The sequence below is a fragment of the Eubalaena glacialis genome, chromosome 11, assembly GCF_028564815.1.
Source record: "Eubalaena glacialis isolate mEubGla1 chromosome 11, mEubGla1.1.hap2.+ XY, whole genome shotgun sequence".
In the NCBI taxonomy this organism is placed as follows: domain Eukaryota; kingdom Metazoa; phylum Chordata; class Mammalia; order Artiodactyla; family Balaenidae; genus Eubalaena; species Eubalaena glacialis.
Window position 1 is genome coordinate 14,349,435 of NC_083726.1, and position 20,792 is coordinate 14,370,226.

The following is a 20,792-nucleotide window of genomic DNA, read 5'->3' on the forward strand; positions in this document are numbered from 1 at the left end:
TGATCTTGAAGAATACTCTCAAAAACAAGACTTCAGAATCCTTTAGGTGGAGTTTCTAGAAAAATGAGTTCTCAGTCAGTTATCACTGAACACACAAGGAAGTAAGCTACCATGAGAGAAGGCAGAAACTGACCATAGAATTAAACCTCAAAGACTACAGATATTAGACTCATCAGGCATGAAACATAATATAAGCATTTGTATTGTATAAAAAATAAAAAAAAGAATATTGAAAGTAGATTAGAGGAACAAGAGAGTCTCAAAGATGAATAGGCCTATTCAGATCAACTAGGACTTGTAGAAGTGAAAAATATAATTATTGAAATTATAAATTAAATAAATGTGTTAAGCAGTAGATTAGACCCAGCTGAAGAGAGACTTAGTGAACAGGAAGAGATATCTAAGGAAATTACCCAAAACACGCACACTGAAAAAAAGAGATAGAAAAATAAAGGGAAGTTAAGATATTGGGATATGTCTAATTAGATTTTCAGAAGGAGATAAAGAGAAAATTGGAAGTGAGGCATCATTGGATGGGGTGGTGAATGGGAATTTTTCAGAACTGTTAAAAGGTATCCATAGATACAAGAAGGATTGTGGGGCTTCCCTGGTGGCGCAGTGGTTGAGAATCTGCCTGCTAATGCAGGGGACACGGGTTCGAGCCCTGATCTGGGAAGATCCCACATGCCGCGGAGCAACTAGGCCCGTGAGCCACAACTACTGAGCCTGCGCGTCTGGAGCCTGTGCTCCACAACAAGAGAGGCCGCGATAGTGAGAGGCCCACGCACCGCGATGAAGAGTGGCCCCCGCTTGCCGCAACTAGAGAAAGCCCTTGCTCAGAAACGAAGACCCAACACAGCCAAAAATAAATAAATAAATAAATAAATAAATAAAAATAAAGGAATTCCTTAAAAAAAAAAATGCAAAAAAAAGGAAAAGAAAAATAAATAAGAGCATAGAAAAAGTAGGGGGAAATAGAAAACAAGAAATCAAAATGATATAAATAAGTCCAGATATATCAATAATCAAATAAACTAATTTTGCCAGCGAGAAGATAGGTTGTCAGATTGACTAGGAAACAATATCCAACATATGCTATTTACAAGAGACATGCCTGATACAAAACTACCCAGAAAGGTTGACAGTAAAATTATGGGAAAAGAATATCAGGCAGATATCATCCCAAATAAAACTGGGTGACTATCTTGATATCAGACAAAGCATTGGTAGGTACAGAGATGGTCACAACTTAAAAACAAAAAGTTCACCAAGAAGAAGATATAAATGCAGATTCATTTACTCAATCTCTTAATGTTTTTGAGCCCAGTGATTCTTCCGAGTTCTAGGAATACAACGAAGGTTAAAGCAAACAAAAGCCTCTCACATGTGGAACTTTCTATCTAGGAGATAAAGCAGAGTTATAGGAGATAACAAGAGAATACTGTGAACAAAATTATGTCAATAAATTTGAAAACTGTGAAAGGAACATATTCCTAGAAATGTATAATTTATCAAAACGGACTTAAGAAAAAAATATAAAGTCTGGATTATTTTCTAGTCATTACACTTTCTTACAAAGAAAATAGTACCCCTAGGTAGATAGTGAGAAGAAGATGATTTAACAATTTTTTTTTTTAATCAAAAGGTATTTCCAGTTTTTAGTCAACTTTTCCAAGGAATAGGAAAAGAGGAACACTTTTTAACTCATTCAGTGAGGCCAGGATATCCTTGATACCAAAACCAGACAAGGAGATTACAAGAAAGGAAAATTGCAGGCCTATCTCATTCATGAATACTGATGTAAAAATCTTAAGCAAAATATTAGCAGACTGAATCCAGCCATGTATAAAATAGATCATACATACATCATGGCCAAGTTGGGTTTATTCCAGGAAATACAAGAGTGATCTAACATTGAAAAAAATCCACAAGTGTCATTTAGCATGTTAATAGATTAAAGGAGAAATGCCATCTGATTATCTAAATAGATGCAGGACGATTATTTGATAAAATTAAATATTCATTTGTGACAAAACCTCTTATGAACAGAATCTACTGAAAACCTACAGCAAACTTTTGCTGAGCATTTGCTTACGGTTCTGCTAAATAATTAAAAGAAAACAATAGTGTGCCCACGAACACCCACACATTTATGGAAATTTGATACATGACAAGGTGGCATTGCTGGCCATTGGAGAAGGGATGTAATTTTCCGTAAATGGTGTTGAGACACCTGATTATGTACGATAATCAGGAAAAACTGAAAATGGGTCCCTGTCTCACACCATATACAAAACTTACTCTGATGGATTAGAGACTTCAAAGTGAAAGGCCAAATTAAATGTTGATTTTTTAAAAATTAGGAAATTAGCCTATGACCTTAGAATAGGGAGAACACCAAAAGCATATATCATAAATGAAAGGGTCAATGAATTCAACCACATTAAAATTAATAACTCCATCAAAGTGGCATCAAAAAGAGAAAAGAAAAAAAAGTTTCAACATACACAACTGACAAAGGACTAGTAAACAAAGTGTACAAAAATTTTTAATTTTTAAGAGAAATGTGTAAAATATAAATTCATTTCACAGAATTGCAAAGAAAATGGCCAATAAACACTTGAAAAGATGTACAACCTCTCTGTTAATCAGGGAAGTGAAAATTAAGACCACAAATAATTGAAAAAGTGGTACTAATGAAGTCTCATTTATCAGTAGGAACTCTCCTGTACTGTTGATGGGAGTGTAAATGTATACAACCAAATTGGGAAAACACTTTGGCACCATATTGTAAACTTGAAGTAATACCTATTTTACAATCTAGGGCTTGGATATAATTGGTCAAAAATTGAGACATGGATGACTTCCTGCAGAAAGCACTCCACCAGCTACCAGCGGGCAAATGGTGACAGATTGAAGTCAGGCCATGTGTCCTCATAATAAATGCCATTGTTTGACTAGGCAGCGGCACAGTAGACTTAAAAGCTCAAGTCTTATTTTCATATCAAAAAGAAAAACAATAAACTTCCACAAAAATCAGTGCAACTAAAAACCTTGGCAGGCCTTATTGAAAAAGGAAGGAAATTCTGACAGCCTACAGCGTGGATGACCTTTGAAGACATGCTAAGTGAAATACTCCAAACACAAAAGGACAAATATTGTATGGCTCCACTTATATGAGATAACTAAAATAGTCAAATTCATAGACACAGCAAGTAGAATAAAGGTTACTAGGGGCTGGGGTGAGGGGAGAATATGGAGTTAATGGGTACAGAGTTTGAGTATGGGATGATGAAAAAGTTCTGGAGATGGATAGCGGTGATGATTGTACAATAATGTGATTGTACTTAAGGGCACTGAACTATACACTTCAAAATGGTTAAAATGGTAAATTGTATGTATATTTTACCACAATAAAAAAAATCTGGGGCTTCCCTGGTGGCGCAGTGGTTAAGAACCCACCTGCCATTGCAAGGGACACGAGTTTGAACCCTGGTCCAGGTAGATCCCACATGCCGCGGAGCAACTAAGCCTGTGTGCCACAACTACTGAGCTTGCGCTCTAGAGCCCGCGAGCCACAACTACTGAAGCCCGCGCGCCTAGAGCCTGTACTTCTCAACAAGAGAAGCCACTGCAATGAGAAGCCTGCGCGCTGCAACGAAGAGTAGCCCCCGCTCTCCACAACCAGAGAAATCCCGCACACAGCAACGAAGACCCAACACGGCCAAAAATAAATAAAAATAAAATAAATTAAAAAAAAAAAAATCTGGGGGTGGAGGGACCTTGGCAAGTGTCCTATGAAACTGATTGTTTTTAGGAGGATTAGTATGAGTTTCATTAAAGAAACCAGTCATAAGCCAGTATATTTGGCATGATTTCTGAGCACCTCTAAATTGGCACCCACAAAAAGGAAAAGAAAAAGCTTCATAAATTAGAGGAGACTCTTCATTTGCAAACTTTCAACTTCTATGTTTTATAGATGCCAACAAAGCTTGGTCTCCAAGTGTATGTCCCATCTGCCCACCACATACATACCAATGTGTTCATGCTGCCGTATTTATTGAGTGATTACTATATGCCAGGTACTGTTACAGGTCCTAGTGATGCCACAGGAAACTAAACAGACAAAGCCATTGGTCGCGTAGAGCTTAGGTGCTGGTGTAGCAGATGGCTGTGCCTCTTTGGCATTGCTTAGTGTTGCTTAATTATTGTCACTTTGAACCTATCAAACAAAATAATTTGTGAACCCCCTTTGGCAACCTCTTCTATCTGTGAATAGAGGGGTTTCCATCAAATGACACAACCATGAATATAGATTTAAACCAAGTTTAATCCATATCTTTTCAGATAAACCTAAAAAAGAAGTCATTTTATCACGGATAGCTTATCTAACACAATCTGACACAGAACCCTAAAATACAGGCAATATATGAAAGAGGAGCTGCCCTGGAGGTGGGGAGAGGATTAGGGGATGAGGGAGAGAGACTGGAAGGCCTGAGCACCACCCTCTGGGTCATATCAGAGTCTGGACATTGATGAAAAGCCTGAAGAGCTGGTCCAAGAACACAGCACGTCTGTAGGTCCCTCCAGGCCAACCTGGGCCTCAGATTCCAGGGAAAGGTGTATCTTTGTTGTTTTCTTTCTTCTCAATTTTCTTTCTTCTCTTCCTCCCCCACTTTTTTTCATTGTGTTCAGCATCTATGAAGGAACCTCCTGTTTGCTAGTTATTATGTCCCTCCCTGGGGAGTATCCAGGGTACCCTGAGCTCTGCTCTCCAGCACCTCACACTCTGTTGCCCCAAAGGGTAGCCAATCTAAGAAGCTCACCTGTGGGATCCACAGGGACCTGTGCTGGGTCAGCTGATAGAAAACGTCAATTTAAGCAAGACTCATAAAACTGTATTAACCTTGACTGTCCTTTTGGGCAAATCCAGGGCCCGGTCTTTTTGTGGCTGATTGTGCTGTAAGGTCACTTAAGTGACTCTCCATCTGTGTCCTCTGTGGTTCTCGGGGTCCTTTCAAGTTGAGCAAGAACTTAAGGACTCTCACAAAGCAAGTGAAGGGCAGTCCTGGACTTTGGCATTTCCCTCACTCTTATATAGTCATCTCACCCATGCCTAATCCGACAGCCAATTTTCTTTTTTTTTTTTAGGAACTTCTTTTTATCGAGTTGTTCCAGAACGTTTATCTTGCCTTTCGTGGAAATAGCAGCTCTCACCTAATTCAAAGAATGTTTAATTTCATTTCCAATTACATTTGAAGTGGCATAAAAACACATTTGGTAACAAACACAGCTCCCTCCTGATAACATAGGGCTCAGGTGTAGCTGCAGACAGGCCCCCACTTCCTGCCAGAGAGGAGTTTACCAGCCTTGGCATCTAGCCTGCCCTGGGTGTCAGCTGACAACTTTGTGCTGAGTATAGGTTGGTTAAGAGAACATCTAAGGGGAGGAGTGGTTTCACTGAGGAGGCAGAAGAAGTATCTAGGCTTTTGGAGCCAAGCAATCCTGTAAATTCTAATGACAGTTCTACCTCTTACCAGCTGAAGGACTTGAGTAACTCACTTAACCTCTCAGGCTCAGTTACAAAATCCTCGATAAAACGGAGGCCATTATTCTTGGCCCCGTTCTCAGCCAGGCCCCTTGAGTGCTCCATAGAAATGCACTTGACCTTACCTCAGTCTTTTATGTTTCAAAGACCTCCATTTTTACCTCTTCAGTCCTAAAGCTTGATGACTCAGCCTTCCCTGACTGAGTCTTAAATTAAAAGAGAGGGACCCAAAGGAGCAGCTTTTTATTCCTTCACCAGGAGTGCAGACTCAGGAGACCAGCAAAGAAGCTGTGTGCTGGCTTAGAGCCGGGAGATTGCGAGAGATTCCAGGAAATTGTGTCTAGTCCTTGAGTCTTTAGTAGACTTGTTTGTTAGAGAAGGAAGCCCTGGTCAGAAATAGTGGGTGATGGCCAGTAAGTAGCAAGCAGTGGGTCCAGTCCTCAGGTCTGTGAGAGTTACTGGAGCCCAGGGCTGAGTAAGCCATGGTTCCTGCCCTTGGGAAGGTCACAGACTATTTAGAATTAACCAGTAAGGAAACAGAAAACCCCAGTGCAGCCTGCTAAGTGCTGTGAAGCAGGGAAGTAAAGGGGGCTGAGAGCAGCTGCAGGAGCCCTGTCTAGTACGGAGCGTGACACAGCCTGTACCTTGGAGGGATCTCTATAGGAGGTCTGAGCTGAATCTTGATATCCAGATTCCGCTGCTTCCTCAGCTTCTGCCCTCACATCACTCTTCAGCCCCCAAACACCCTGGCTGGCCCTCTCCCCAGTCCTCCCTCCGTCCCTCCCCTACTTAGAGCCCTGGAGAATGGGGAGTGGAAACTCACATGCAAGTTAGAAAGAGTAAACCGGATGCTGGGTAGGCAAGCAACAGGGACCACGCCATTGCTACAGACACAGCTGCCCAGAATGCACTGATCCCTTTCTGGGATTGACAGGAAACACATCTCATCCTTTGGCGTCCTGGTCACAGGACCAGAACGCCAAAGGATGAAATGGCATATTCCAGGTCAGTTGGGTGGGAATGGTGTTCCAAGTATGGTGTCACTTAATCTTGACAAAAGTCTCACAGGGTGAATATTGTTCAGTCTGTTTTATAAATCAGAAAATTAAGAATCGTACAGATTAGTCACTTACTTGCCCCAAATCCCACAGCTCAATACGACAGAGCTGAGATTCGAACTCGTGTCTGTCTTACTCTCAGTCCAAGGTTCTTTCTTCTGACTTGGGGCTGAGTTCCCACCTGAATGTATTTTCCCAGGAAAGTATTTTACGTGAGATAATGATTCTATAGGATTGTCCTGTGTGAGCCCTCTTTAAATTAAGTGCGTTTTTGAGGGCTAACTCCAGAACAGAGACCCTTAATATAACATTCTCTCCTTGAAAGAACATGTGAATTTGAAGCAGCAGGCACAGAGCCTGAATTTTTGAATTGGGAGCTGCGTGCACTTAAAAGAAAAACCCTAAAGGAGAGGAGAAAAACCAAGAGAAAACATGCCATCCATATGGGGAAATGATGTGTGTTCCAGAGGCAATCTGTAACATTTGCGTAAAAGGAGTAGCACATAACTCAAGTTTTAAAACATTTTATAATACTTAGAAAGGTGTCAGATTTCACATCTTTTGAGGAAGACGGGGACCACCATGTATTAGCGTATTGAGCTTGCCATAGCTAAGCTGGCTGCAGTGAAAAATGAGGCAGGGGAAGGCAGAGAGAGGGTACTAAGAATGATGAATGGTAAGGTTGATTTTGGAGGATTAGGATGGCTTGAGGAAGGAAAAACAGTTGCTTTGGGGAAGAAGATCTAAAATTTAGAATTACCGCCTTCCAACCAGACCTCTCTTTACTTCAGGCCAGTGCCTGTTTGATTTCATTGCATGACCCAAGTCCGAGGACTCTAAGTCTTGTCTTGTCTCTGTGCACCGCTGCAGCTGGTAAGCCCGAGGAGTTATGGGATTAAATATGAGGCAGCTGGCCCCTGTCCAAGTAGTCTGTCTTTGGGTACCATGGCTCTAGGGCTCATACCTGGGAATCGCCCATTCACCCAGCAAACTGCAGAGTACCACTGTGGGCCAGGCTGCAGGGCTGTCACTGGGCTACTTACCCTCTCTTCACCTTGTCATCATCTGAGAAAGTGGGGCAGTAATCACTCTATAGAGGAGATGTAAAGATGAAAAGGGGTGATATATTAGTACGGGGTTATGAGACATGTAGTAAGCCTAGTATTCTTTTTTGTTTGTTTTTTTGTGTTTGTTTTTTTAATTGAAGTGTAGTTGATTTACAGTGTTGTGTTAGTTTCAGGTATACAGCAAAACTGAATATATATATATATATATATATACATATATATATATATATTCTTTTTCAGATTCTTTTCCATTATAGGTTATTACAAGATACTGAATATAAATAGTCCCCTGTGCTGTACAGTAGGTCCTTGTTGTTTATCTGTTTTATATACAGTAGTATGTATCTGTTACGCCTAGTATTCTTACTATTTTTTTTAATATCTTTATTGGAGTATAATTGCTTTACAATGTTGTGTTAGTTTCTGCTGTACAACAAAGTGAATCAGCTATATGTATACATATATCCCCTTATCCCCTCCCTCTTGAGCCTCCTCCCACCCTCCCTATCCCACCCCTCTAGGTGGTCACAAAGCATGGAGCTGATCTCCCTGTGCCATGCAGCTGCTTCCCACTAGCTATCTATTTTACATTTGGTAGTGTGTATATGTCCATGCCACTCTCTCACTTCATCCCAGCTTCCCCTTCCCCCTCCCTGTGTCCTCAAGTCCATTCTCTACGTCTGTGTCTTTATTCCTGCCCTGCCACTAGGTTCATCAGTACCGTTTCTTTAGATTCCATATATGTGCGTTAGCATGTGGTATTTGTTTTTCTCTTTCTGACTTACTTCACTCCGTATAACAGACTCTGGGCCCATCCACCTCATTACAAATAACTCAATTTCATTCCTTTTCATGGCTGAGTAATATTCCATTGTATATATGTGCCACATCTTCTTTATCCATTCGTCTGTCGATGGGCATTTAGGTTGCTTCCATGTCCTGGCTATTGTAAATAGTGCTGCAATGAACATTGGGGTACATGACTCTTTTTGAATTCTTATTATTAATAATCTATCAGTATTGTTCCCACTCTCTTGGGGTAATTTTCAGTCAGCTGGTAGACAAAACCTGTAAACAAGGGATCTTCTTGCTCATCCATTCCAATGCTCACATTTCACAGACCGGAAGCAGGAACCCGCAGAGGGGAAACGGCTTGTCCAAGGTTAAGCACTGGTGTGTGTCTCGTCATCTTGTGCCCTGATACTGTGCTGGAGAACGACCCGCTCAGTGGAGGGGACCTTGGGTGCTTTAAGCTTTAGCCTTTTGTCTTTGCCTCAACACTCACCCATTCTTGGTTTATGTGGTAATTTTCAGAACTGAACTCCTTTGGTTGTTATTGATTTAAGTTATCTGTCACTGGCTTGGTTACGCATAGCTGATGAAATTCAGATGCATTTATTCCTGGAAACATCAACAAGATCCCTAGAAGCAAGGCCATGGCTCTGGAGAATTCGCCCTTCAATAATAGCACTTTGTGGAGTACGTATCTAAACAGTTCTAAGAACTGTTAGTGAGATTTCTTTAAAACACTAACAGGAGAGCTGGGGAGGGGTGGGGAGAGAGGAGTTCCGTGTACCATATACTGTACCAGATACCCTATTATGATATCCTGCAGCAAGGAAATCTGATCGATTTTATTGATTCCCCAGCATTTCCCTCACGTATTCTATGTCAACACCCAGAACCATGACCATGGAATGCCTTGTGGAACAGGTTCTTTAGAAGCCCACTGTAAGAAACATTTCCCTGGATAATCTGGGCTCTATTAAGAAGGAAAAGGATTCTGAGAGAGGGGAGCATCCACTAAGCAGTGTTTGGTAATTATGGACATCAAACCACTGAAGTTTCTAGGAATGTGGAAATGAGGGTTTTGATAGGGAACAACATTTTTGCCGAAAAATCCCTATAATGAGGAAAACAATTTCAAATATTTATTTCTAAAAGTTCCATCTATATTACAGGTTCTTTGTAAAAGTAGTTACTTTTCCATGATTCATCACCTTTACATTGAAGGGTCGGATTCAGGTGTGTGTGTTTTTTCCCAAAAGCGTGAGATAGCATAGCACCGACAACCATTTTTTCATAAAAACAGAAATGCATAAATCGTCTTTACGTATGCCATTTATTATAAGTCCTTTGCCATGAGTTAACCAGCTAAGCTCTATGTTGGACAGAAGATTTTCATTGTCATTCCTCATGTCTTTAGAAAGTATTGTAAAAATTCTGTATTTTCAGTCTTTATAAAGTTAACCAAATCAACGACATCTAATAGTACTAATGCACACTGGCTTCCAGTGTTTTGAAAACTTGCCTATCAGTGATACAGGAAAGGAATTCAGTATGGGTCACTCCCTCTGTAACTTTTCTTGGTATCCTTTCGTTATTCCAGTTAAAGCAGCTGTACCTTCAGTCATTCTACATATGCACGGTCCATAAAACATTACCATCATTAAAGTAGGAATTCATTACTCAGAATATCACTTCCCCAGGACATCTTTCCTTTAGTGCTCACTGAAAAGTTGTTCTTTGTGTATTTCATTTTCTAAACAGAGTCTTGCAAATAGCATAAGATGACGCATGTCAGAATCCTCTGTACTTCGATTTAACTCTATAGCAAATCACCCATGTAATTTGTTCTAATACTAGTTCCTCCAGGCTTTCATCATTTGTTTTCTAGGACTCTTCCTATAATATTTGCTGACCCAGGAATTTACTTCATTTGTTACCAGATTATCTTCTGTGTGTTTTTCCAGCCATTTTTGCCAAGGCAGGAAAAACAAGTGTTTTCCTTATTGGATTTTATTATCTTTCATTTTGATGTATGAAATCTCCAAAGAGACTGCAGAACTCTTTTCATGGGGTTTAGTGAAACCTTGTAAATTTCAAGACTATCACAAGACTTGAAACGTCATCAAAAATTTATGGAGGCTCGTCTTTATATTCTGGATGCTTTGTTTTTAAATGTCTTGCTCATCATGCATCTCTGAACTAACATTAAGTAATATCTCAAGGCATAATACACACTTGGGGTGAAGTTCTTCCTTAACGATCATGGTTATAAATGGTTTTTGAAATAGTCTTGAGGATTTAATTTTTTTTTTAACCAGCTTCTTGTCGGATCTAATTAGATGGGCATTTCTCTACTTGGAGATGTAGCTAAGGAAGAGCTTATATTGGGAGCAGAAGTGTCAGCTCAGCTGTTTTCTTGCTGGTCCCAAAAGCTTGTGTTACTAGTATTCTCAACCTCTCGTTTCTTTGTAGAACTGGTTTGTGTTTTTAATAATACACTTTTATTTGGAAGAATTTTAGACCTGCAGAAAAATTGTAAACGTAGTACGTAGAGTCCCGTGTGCCCCATCCAGTTTCCCCTGATGTTAACATCTTATGTAACAATGGTGAACTTGTCAAAACTGACACACCAACATTGGTGTATTGCTATTACTAAACGTCAGGTTTTAGCTGCATTTCACCAGTTTTTCCATTCATGTCCTGCTTCCTTAGTCTCCTTTGGTCTCTGACAGTTTCTCAGTGTGTGTTTGTTTTTTCATGACTGACCTTGATACTTCCAAGGCGTGTACTGTGCCACACATGTTACTATTAAGGATGCTAACCACCTTTCTTTGGCTAAGGTGGTCTTTTCAGGCTTCTCCACTGTAAAGTTACTATGTTTCCCTTTCCTTCTTCCTTTTTTGGAAGTGAGTCACTTATCTACCCCACACTGGAAGTGAGGAGATTAAGTTTCACTTCCTGGGAGGGGGCAGAATCCACGTACATCATTGGGGTTCTTCTCTAGGGAGATTTGTCTCTTTCCCCCAATTATATTTATTTCTTAAATCATGTATTCATAACCCCAAGGACTCACATGTATTTATTTTGTACTTTGGGTTAATAATAATAATAATAATGCAGGGCTCTTTTTAAGTCCTTTGTTCATTTTATGAGTTATTTTAGTTAAAATTATTGTTATCATTAAATAATATTAATAAATGCACTAAAATAGATATAGTACGATTGGTAGAACACTTAGCCAGGTTTATTCCTCAGTACATTTCAGTATGCGAGGGCTCAGTATCCTGCCCTCTGCATTGACACAGTTAGATATGGGAGCTCAGATGACATAAGACCTCACTCCCTCTCCTTCTCTCTCTGTCCCTCTATCTTGCTTTCTTTCTGCCTCTGCTTTCTCTGTCATGGCAGGGTGACTTCTGGCAGCCTCCCCAGCCAGTATGTAGAGCTTCGTCATTCAACAAATACATATTGCACACTTGCTGTGGACCAGGCACTGTTCCAAGCACTGGCTATACGTGGAAAACCAGACAATGCAGGCCCTGCTCTCCCCAGCTTACGTTCTAGTGCAGAATACAGATATCAAACAAGACAACAAATGATCAAATTGGTCATTTCAGGCAGGAAAACATGCTGTGAAGAAATCAAAGCAAGGGAACGTTAGAGTGACTAGCACACATGATCCCATATTGAAAAGAGAGACCCTCTTTCCCTCCATGACTCTGCAAAGCAACTCTGTTGACCCTTCATGGGACTCATGCCCACGAACGGTCTGGAATGTCTCATTGGTCAGCCTGAGTCACACGCCCTTGCTCTAGCAGGTCAGGCCTGACCGGTAGCCCTGTTAGAATCATCGGAAGAAGGCAGGGTCTTGGTCTGTGAAGGAAGGGTGCAGGGCACACGGAAAAGCAACAGCAGGCCACTACAGAAGATGCCTGCTGGGATCCTGGAAGCCAGTTTTGCCTTCTTGGAGTTTCCAAGCAGTGAATCACGGGGTGCCCACCCCCAGGGGCATTACTGACATTCCGCCAAATTGGCTTCTCAACCAACCTTGGTAGAATCCTTCAGCTGAAGGGTCCATGCCTGTCTCTAGAGGTGAAACCCACTTCCCTCTGTCCTCCTTGTCCTCAAATCAACAGAGACACTCCCCGGAGGACCCTGTGGGGACTCTGTGAAAGTGAATAGAGTCTTAGTAATTAATGCCTTAGAGAGGGAGCGCACTGGGCTGGTTACCTTCCACAGGTCACATGACTGCAGAGAAGCCGCATTAGGCAACGCCATGGAGGATCCTTGTACTGAATGCATCGCTTTCTCACTTCCTGCTCTCAGAGGTCCATCGGAATTCTTCAGACAGGCCAGAATCCAGTTCAAATTGATTGCTACCCCCATTATATAGCAAAAGAACCAGAAACATTAAACATGACGAACATGCGAGAACAGAGCAGGATCTTCTCGGATTCATGACCCTCCCAGCCCTGAGTATTATCAAAGATATCTATTTTTCTGTTCTCATTTTTTTCCCTCTTTACAACGTCCAGCACCTCAGGCAGGGAAAAATAAGAAATGTTACAGGTGACAGAACAAGAAATGATAGGCTATAGGACAGGGCCTCGGATGCATGCACTGGCCTAAGTGTCTACATTTTCCAGATGAGGGGACTAAATAATCGCTGAGTTTCGTCTGTTTTCTTCCCCTTTCCTGGGTAATGTTTTTGTCTGGGAAGAATATTTTTTTTTCTGGGACTTGTAAAAAATCAAGGAACAACAGGAACCTTTGTAAAAGGAGGCAAAGAGTCACAGAACATCTGTGGCTTGAAGTCTTAACTATCAGGGACACTGTTTTTATTTAATAGCCACTACCTGGTAATTGTCAGGAATGGGAAAGGAGAAGGGAGAGAGGGGGAATAGAGTCTTTAGCAGTTGGTGGAGGGAAGAAAAGAACCGGAGTGGATTCCATGGCTGTCTGCAAACGTTGACCGGACCTGGCACTGTGCATGCAGAGTTGGACAAACACGGGTCTTGCATTCAAGGAACCAACAGTCTAGGTTTAAATACAGACTGAGGGACAGCGTCACTTTAGAGAAGATCCCATGGGAACGGACCACGTATGTTCCCGAGACTCACGCACGCTGAGCACCAGCCTGCTCTGGGCTCCGTGGTGGATGCCTTTACATCTCTTGTCTCATGGATCCTCTGAAGCAGGTATTATTATTGTTTCCTTTGAACAGATTGGAAGATAGAGGTTCAGATACATTAAGCTGTTTGGGTGACAGAGTTGGGAAGAAGCAAGGGTGACCTTTGCCTCGCTCCCCTGCCTGTTAGTACTCTCCAATCTCTGCCCAGTGTGTTAAATCCACCTCAGTGCTTTCCTTTCTGAACAGCCCCCTCTTCGGGCCTCTCCTTGAGGTCCAGCCAGGAGGAGCCTGGCCCCTGGCGTGGCGTCTCCTCTGGGCTGTGTTGTCTGTGCCCATCCTGCCCTCCTGCCCCAGGCTGCCTCCACCTGCAATTCCTCCTTTAAGTCTTGTTTCTTATTCCTCTTTCCTTTCCTGTCTTCATCCAGCCTTCCTCGTTGGTAAGGTGGATGACTCATGAAGTCTAAAACCAGATGTATTTTGTAATTTAATGAGCACGTGTGAAATGCCTTCACACCCATCAATCCATCAGTCCTGGTCTTGACCACAAACTGCAAGGCAGTTGCTGTTATGTCCCTTTTATAGGTGAGGGACTGTCTCCATGATACTAGGCAACTATGTGCAGGCCGCCTAGCAGATAAGAGCTGGAGCTGGGGCTGGGATCAGGTGCATGTGCTCATCCTTTTCTAGCATGCATCATAATCCTGAAGAGGACGAGGAAAGGGACTCGTGAGACCATTGTCCTTCTCCTTGAAATACCAGACAAGGGAAGAACAGAGGGAGCTTCAATTCCTTCAAAAGAAAATGACAAGCTGTTTGGCCCTTAGATGAAGAAAAGGGGAATATGTTTCTCCATCCGAAAGCCCACATGAATAGGGCTTTTATAACTGATTTGCTATAGACAGACAGAATGTGAGGATTATTGAGAATGTCATCATCATGATTTCCATTCTTGAACCAAAGGGCAGCTATTCAATACTAACTACCTGCCAGGCAGTATAGCACTCAGGAAGAATAATAAGTCATGGTCCCTGCTGGCCCGGAAATTCATATTCCAATGCTGCCAGGTGCAGGAATGTAAATAAATAATTACCAGAGCATGCAATGAGTTCTCTAATAGAGTTAAGTACAAGAGCCTGTGGCGCACTGAGGAAGGACCCAGCAACTGCCTTAGATGTTATATTAGGAATGCTTACAGTGAGAATCAGAAAACCCAATTTGTAGTGGCTTAAAATAAAATAGGGGGTTTGAATTTCTTTCCTAAGAGTCCTGGAGTAAGCAGCTGTAGAACTGGTTTGTAGATCAGCAGTGTGTTGACTTCACAGTCACAGGATGGCTGTCAGAGTGCCAGTCATCACATCTCTGTTCACAACAGGAAGGTGAGTGGGGTGGGAGGAAGACAGCACCTTATCTGAACCTTGTGATTAAGAAATCAAATATATGCTTTGCCACGTGTATTTTTTGAGCAATCCTGTGTCACATGGCCACCCCTAGCTGCAAGGGAGTCTGGGAAATCAGAAGAATCATCATGATTGCTTGGATCTTAAATGGATCATGAGCCACTCAGAGGGGCTAGGGACATTGCAACTACAAACAAAATGAATGTTCTTTTAGGAATGAAGAATAGAGTGGCGAGAAAGACTACTAGGAGGCAACCTTCTGGCATGAGTGGTCAGGGAAAGAGTTACAGAAGAGGTGCATTTGAGCTCAGCTATGAAGGACAAGCAGGCATGAATATGGTAGAGAAGAAAGAAGGATATTCTAGGGAGGGGGAAAAAGGCATACGCAAAAGCACTGAGTCATGGAAGACAGGTTCAAGAAATACCAGGAGGTTCTTTTAGCCTGGAGTTAGAGTTGGAATTGTAAGTGGGAACCAGTTTGCAACAGGCTTCACTGCCAGTCTAAGGAGGATAGTTGTTATTCTGTGAGCCAAGAAAGTCAGTGGAGGTCTTGAGACAGAGACCCATTTTCCAAATACCCCTTATTTCAGTAACTTGGAACACATAAGCCCCATGTTCTTATTCACGTGGCATTTGCACACAGGTTCTGATATCTTGGCACTTTTGCCAAGAAATCAGAATTATTTTTATGAGCCCTGTGGGTTCCAAGTACTTGAGAAGCCGGAGTATGGGCTAAACTCTTTCCATAGCCTTGTCCTTGTACTGAGGTCTTGTTTCTGTCTTTGAAATGCTTTTTCCTGCACCCTTGATAGGTGACAGAGTCTCTTGTTTCTCCTTTAATCACGTTGACTTTTGCTGTCTTCCCGGATGATGTTTAAGTTTCCTGGACAGTAATCAATTTTCATCAATTTCTCAGGCTCATTGCAGGCTGACTGCAAGTCTGTACATATACTCAGCCTTTACAGACATTTTAGATCCAATCAGATCACACCCCTGGGGCCCCTAATGCCTGGTAGCTTCTGCAGCCCACCTGCCATGCAACCTGGATGCCTCCTTCTCTACTTCCTCCCAAGCTGGAGGTTCAGCCCATGTATATGAGAAGTCCTAAATCACCCCAGCAGCCTTCGTGTCCCAGGGATGGTGCCATGCCTATGTTTGGGAGGGGAGAGTAGATTTCATTTCTGATCCTGTAATCTTCTGAGAATCTCATGTTCATTGCTGTAAACAGTCAGTTGATGATTACAGACATGGGAGAAATAAGAGAGAGAGAGATTCCTCATGCCTTTACCTCTTTGGGTTCGAATCCTGACTCTCCCACTTTCTAGCTGTGTAACCTGGGGCAATTGGCTGAACTTTCCTTACCTGTAAGATGGGATAATGAGAATATACTTGTAGTATTAAGTAAAGTATAAATGAGCCATGACAAATGAAATGTCCAGAGCAGTGCTTGGCACATAGCAAACATCCAATATATGTTGGCTGCTAATATTAACAATAATAATTATTACTGTGCTGATGTGTCCCAGCAAGTGGAATAAGTTATGATCGGTTTTCACAAGCGTCATAGACTCACATGTACTTACCAGCTTCTTGCAAAGACGTATTTTGGGCACATTCCCAGTGTCACTTTGTCTCGTGTGTGAAAGCTGGTCAGTGTATATCATTTACACCACCAGGTTGCTGGCCCTGAGCCAGCGATGATGGGTGATTCTGTCCCTCAAGGGACCAGGAAATGACATTTCTCAGTAGTCAGACATGAGCTGATGAGAATTATCAGCAATACTCATCCTGAGTTGGAGTTTCAGAGGCAGGTGCGTGGTTTAGTGGGAGGAGCGGTGGCCTGGGAGACAGAGCTGGGCACCACTTCTCCCTCTGCTGTGAGTCTGGGCAAGTAACTTTCTCCCTCTGGGCCTTGGTTTCTCTATACTTGAAGTAGCCCAGCCCAGAAATGATCACCAACAGCTTCTCTTTACCATCTCTTTAAAAGCACGAGTCATACTTGTAATTTAAAATGGACGGTTATGTGATGTCTGCCTCTTCCCCTCAGTTGTCGGTTCCAGAAAGAGAGTCTTGATCTTCTGTGTCCATCTCTGCAATCACAGCCCCTATCAGTGCCTGGCACAGAGTCGGTGCTCACTCTAGTATTGAATGAATGAATGATGTGGCAGAAAGAAAAAGATTTGGGAGTAAGACAGGCCTGATTTTGTATTAGGATTGGCTACTTACTAGCTGAGGGACCCTCAGGATTATTGTCTGTAAAATAGGGATGATAATAGAAACAACGTTACCAGGTTGTTTTGAGGATTGAATGTGAAACCACACACACACATACACACAACAACAATAACAGCCCTGGCCTATGTCTAGCATATAATGGGTATTAGGTAAACAGTAGATATTACTTACTTCTCTGGAGCCTAGCACAGGGGAATGGAGTATTCTCTGTTCTGATGATTAAAAACCTAGGTGGAAAGGTAAATCTGAATATACATTAATAGTCTTTGAGTGGGCTTACCTATTACAGGGCAGCTAGGTTCACAGGGTTTTTTAAAACCCCCTTGGCCTGCCAGTGACCCACCATCTTCTCCCGCTGCCTTCCTTTAACCTTTGCCGCTTGTTATAGAACCTCAGTATTTACCTGTAGATGATACACAAACCCAGATCCCTGGGCAGACACAGAACAGGATGAGACATGATGGGATGAGAGATGACCTGGAGTGGGAGGGCGGGGAGCACCAGGAGACCTGCATCCTCGTCCCAGCCCTGGCCTGGTCCAAACTCACCACGTGATCTTGGGCAAGCCGCCTCTCCTCTGCAAGCCTCCCTCTCCGCACCTGTAAAGTGCTCAGCCATTGACATGGAACACAATAGCAGTCAGGAACCTGGGGTTTAGGTTCAGAGCTGGGTTCGTGTCTCAGCTCTGCAACTTACCAGCTGTGAAATACAGGCAAGTCAAGTACCATCTTTGTAAAATGCACAGTGGGATTCAAATGGGCTCATTTGGAGCATTTAATGACACAGTGTCTCCAAAGTGCCTGGTAGATTCGTGAATGATAAGTGACGATTTGTTTGTCTGGGGACTCATAGGCCAGCCCTGATTTCCTCTTAGTTAAAGTTTTTCCCTGTTGAAGAAGCCCAGGTTTCCTGAGTCAGATGCACATCCATCAGCCTTCCTGCTGGCTCAGCACTTGGCAAGGACCAGAATCTTTCACAGCAGAGACGTGATCCCCACTGGGTATGAGTGTCACCAGCTCGCATGCAATTATTTTAATGCCTGGCCCGGGACCTTCTCCTGCCCGGGTTGGGTGTATTCTCAAGGGAGTCTTCCCTCTCCTTCCCTCTCGCACCCTTCAGAGGGCACAGGAAGAGAATTGCACATTGTATACTCATCCTTCCCTGAAATGCAAACACCGCCAAGTGGCCTCGTTCCAAGGAGGGTCTGCTGTCCCTTTCTGCCCTCTCCTGAGTGCGAGATGCCTGCTTCCCTCCTCACGGCTGCAGTGGACCTCCTGCTGGCGGGAGGGAAAGGAGGGCAGAGCACTCGTGGTGCAGATTGGTTCCATCTTTGAGGGGGAAGAGAACCCACGTATATGGAGCCACTGTGACATGCAGGCACTGTGCCAGGCATTTGTGTAACCCTCTTATAACCACTTTGTGAAGTTGGGGTTACTGATCCCCTCCTTGCACATGAGGAAATTGGGGCCCCAGGAAATGCAACAAGATGCCCAAGGACACGCACAGCTAGTGAAGAGGATGGCTGGGATTCAGACCTAGGCTGGTTTGACAGCCCCGGTTCTTGCTCTGTTGTTACAGCTTTGCTGATTAGGGGAGAGCCGTGAGGTGGTTTGGACCAAATAGGTTTCCAGTTATTCGCTGTACCTTGAGAGAGGGGCTTGGTCTTACAAAGCAGTGTTTCCGCAGCTCAGATGGCCAGATAGGCTGTCCGTCCCGCCATGGGAGGAGAGAGGAGGGCCGTGGGGGGCCAGTGGGGGAGGGGAGAGCTATGTTGTCTCTTCTGTAATGTGATGCAGCGTGAAAAAAGAAGTCTTTAGAACCTGCCTTCTCCTGTTCTCCACAGAGTAAAGAACTTTGGAATCAGATTTATTCAGATTTATATTTGAATCCCAGCTCCAACATTTACCAGCTTTGTGGCCCTGAGCAAGATACATCTCCATAGTTTCTTCATCTTTTTTCTTTTTAATTTTTTGATTTTTTTAGATTTATGTGTGTATGTATTTATTTATTTATTTTTGGCCACGCCCTGTGGCATGTGGGATCTTTGTTCCCTGACCAGGGATGGAACCCGCACCTCCTGCATTGGAAGCGCATAGTCTTAACCACTGGACCGCCAGGGAGAGTCCCCAGTTTCTTCATCTTTAAATTTGCATTCCTTGTTAGGGTCATTGTGAGGATTAAAGGAAGACAGTGGATGTGAAGCAATGTGGAGCAGCATAGGGTTCCACTCAGAGATGCTCCCCCAGCCCAGGGGGTGAGCCGTGCCCCCAGGCTCCACAGCTGACTCGTAACCAGCGTCCCTGGTCCCCCTTTGGGCCCTCCCACCCTGCCCCTCGCATCTCCTCCATTACAATCAGAGTAATCTTCCCCAAACCCAGAGTTAGTAATTCCCTGGCCCCCTTAAAAATCTCCAGCGATGCAGTCTGAGTTCAGAACATGGTCCCACGGGGCCAGGATCTCCCCTGTCACCTCTGCAGCCACATCTGCCCCCCTCCCCCCGTCCAGGCCCAGTCTCCCCAGGAAGCTCCTGCTGGCCCTTTGAGCCCCAGCACAGGTACCTCCTTCTAAGAGATGCTTCTCGGAGCATTCTGGAGCTGCCATGTCTTCTTGATCCTCCCTCCACGATTGCCTTCTGTTACCTGTTTGGGGACATGACTCCCCAGCAGACTGTGAGCAAGCCAGGGGCAGGCACTGCCCGCAGGGGCCTCTGACCATCTCCCAACTCCGTATACTGTAGGCACTTAATAGTTGGAGCCAGCATGTATTGAGCGCGTGTCCTTACCACTTACGTGCTTTACTTGTATTAATGAGTTGCTTTTTCACGGCAGCTCTGGGAGACCGTGCATCCATCAGTCCTGGCTGGAGGCAAAAACCATACCAATTATTTGAACAGAGAATTTAATCTTTAAAAATGATAACTAGACATAAAGTGTTCACTTGGTAACTATAAAAGGGAAAATAGAAAATTGCAGGCAACAGTTCCCACCCCTGGAGCTGAAGGAACAGAGGGAAGAGGTAGGAATTATTACAGCTCCGGGCTGGAAGCCACACTCTGGGGTCAGCAGGCAGCTCCAGAGGAAGCAGCACCAGGCGGGGACAAAGGACCATGACGCTGCATCTGAGTTTTGAAAAAAACTGCAAAGTGTGCTTAGCTGCTGCTGAAGGAAAGAAGTGCCACCGCTGGCATGGAGAAAGGGGTAGGGACAGGAACACAGGAAGGGGCAAGTTCCTTTTTCCCCCTCCAGACCTTTGTCTCCCTCTCACTGCCCCCGTTGGCAGTGCTGAACAGGCAGACACAGCAGAAGTAGGGTTGGCAGAGTCCTGGCTTCAGCATCACGAAGCAGGTTTGGAGCCAAGAGATGAAAGCTCAAAGACTGGCTTTGGCAGGAGCTGTTACTATTCCATTTCACAGATGAGGAAACTGAGGCACAGAGAGATTAAGTAATCTGCCTAAGATTAAATCACTACCTAGAGCAGAACCAGGATTTGACCCCAGGCAGTCTGGCCTCAGCACCCTAGCTCTTAACCCCTGGACCGCAAATGTTGAATGAATGAATGAATGAATTT

At 43.5% G+C, this 20,792-nt stretch overlaps 1 protein-coding gene across 1 annotated transcript in view; it reads left to right on the forward strand.

The window, feature by feature from the left end:
* The window catches only part of LARGE1 (LARGE xylosyl- and glucuronyltransferase 1), a 598,072-nt gene that overhangs the window by 521,251 nt on the left and 56,029 nt on the right, over positions 1-20,792 (forward strand).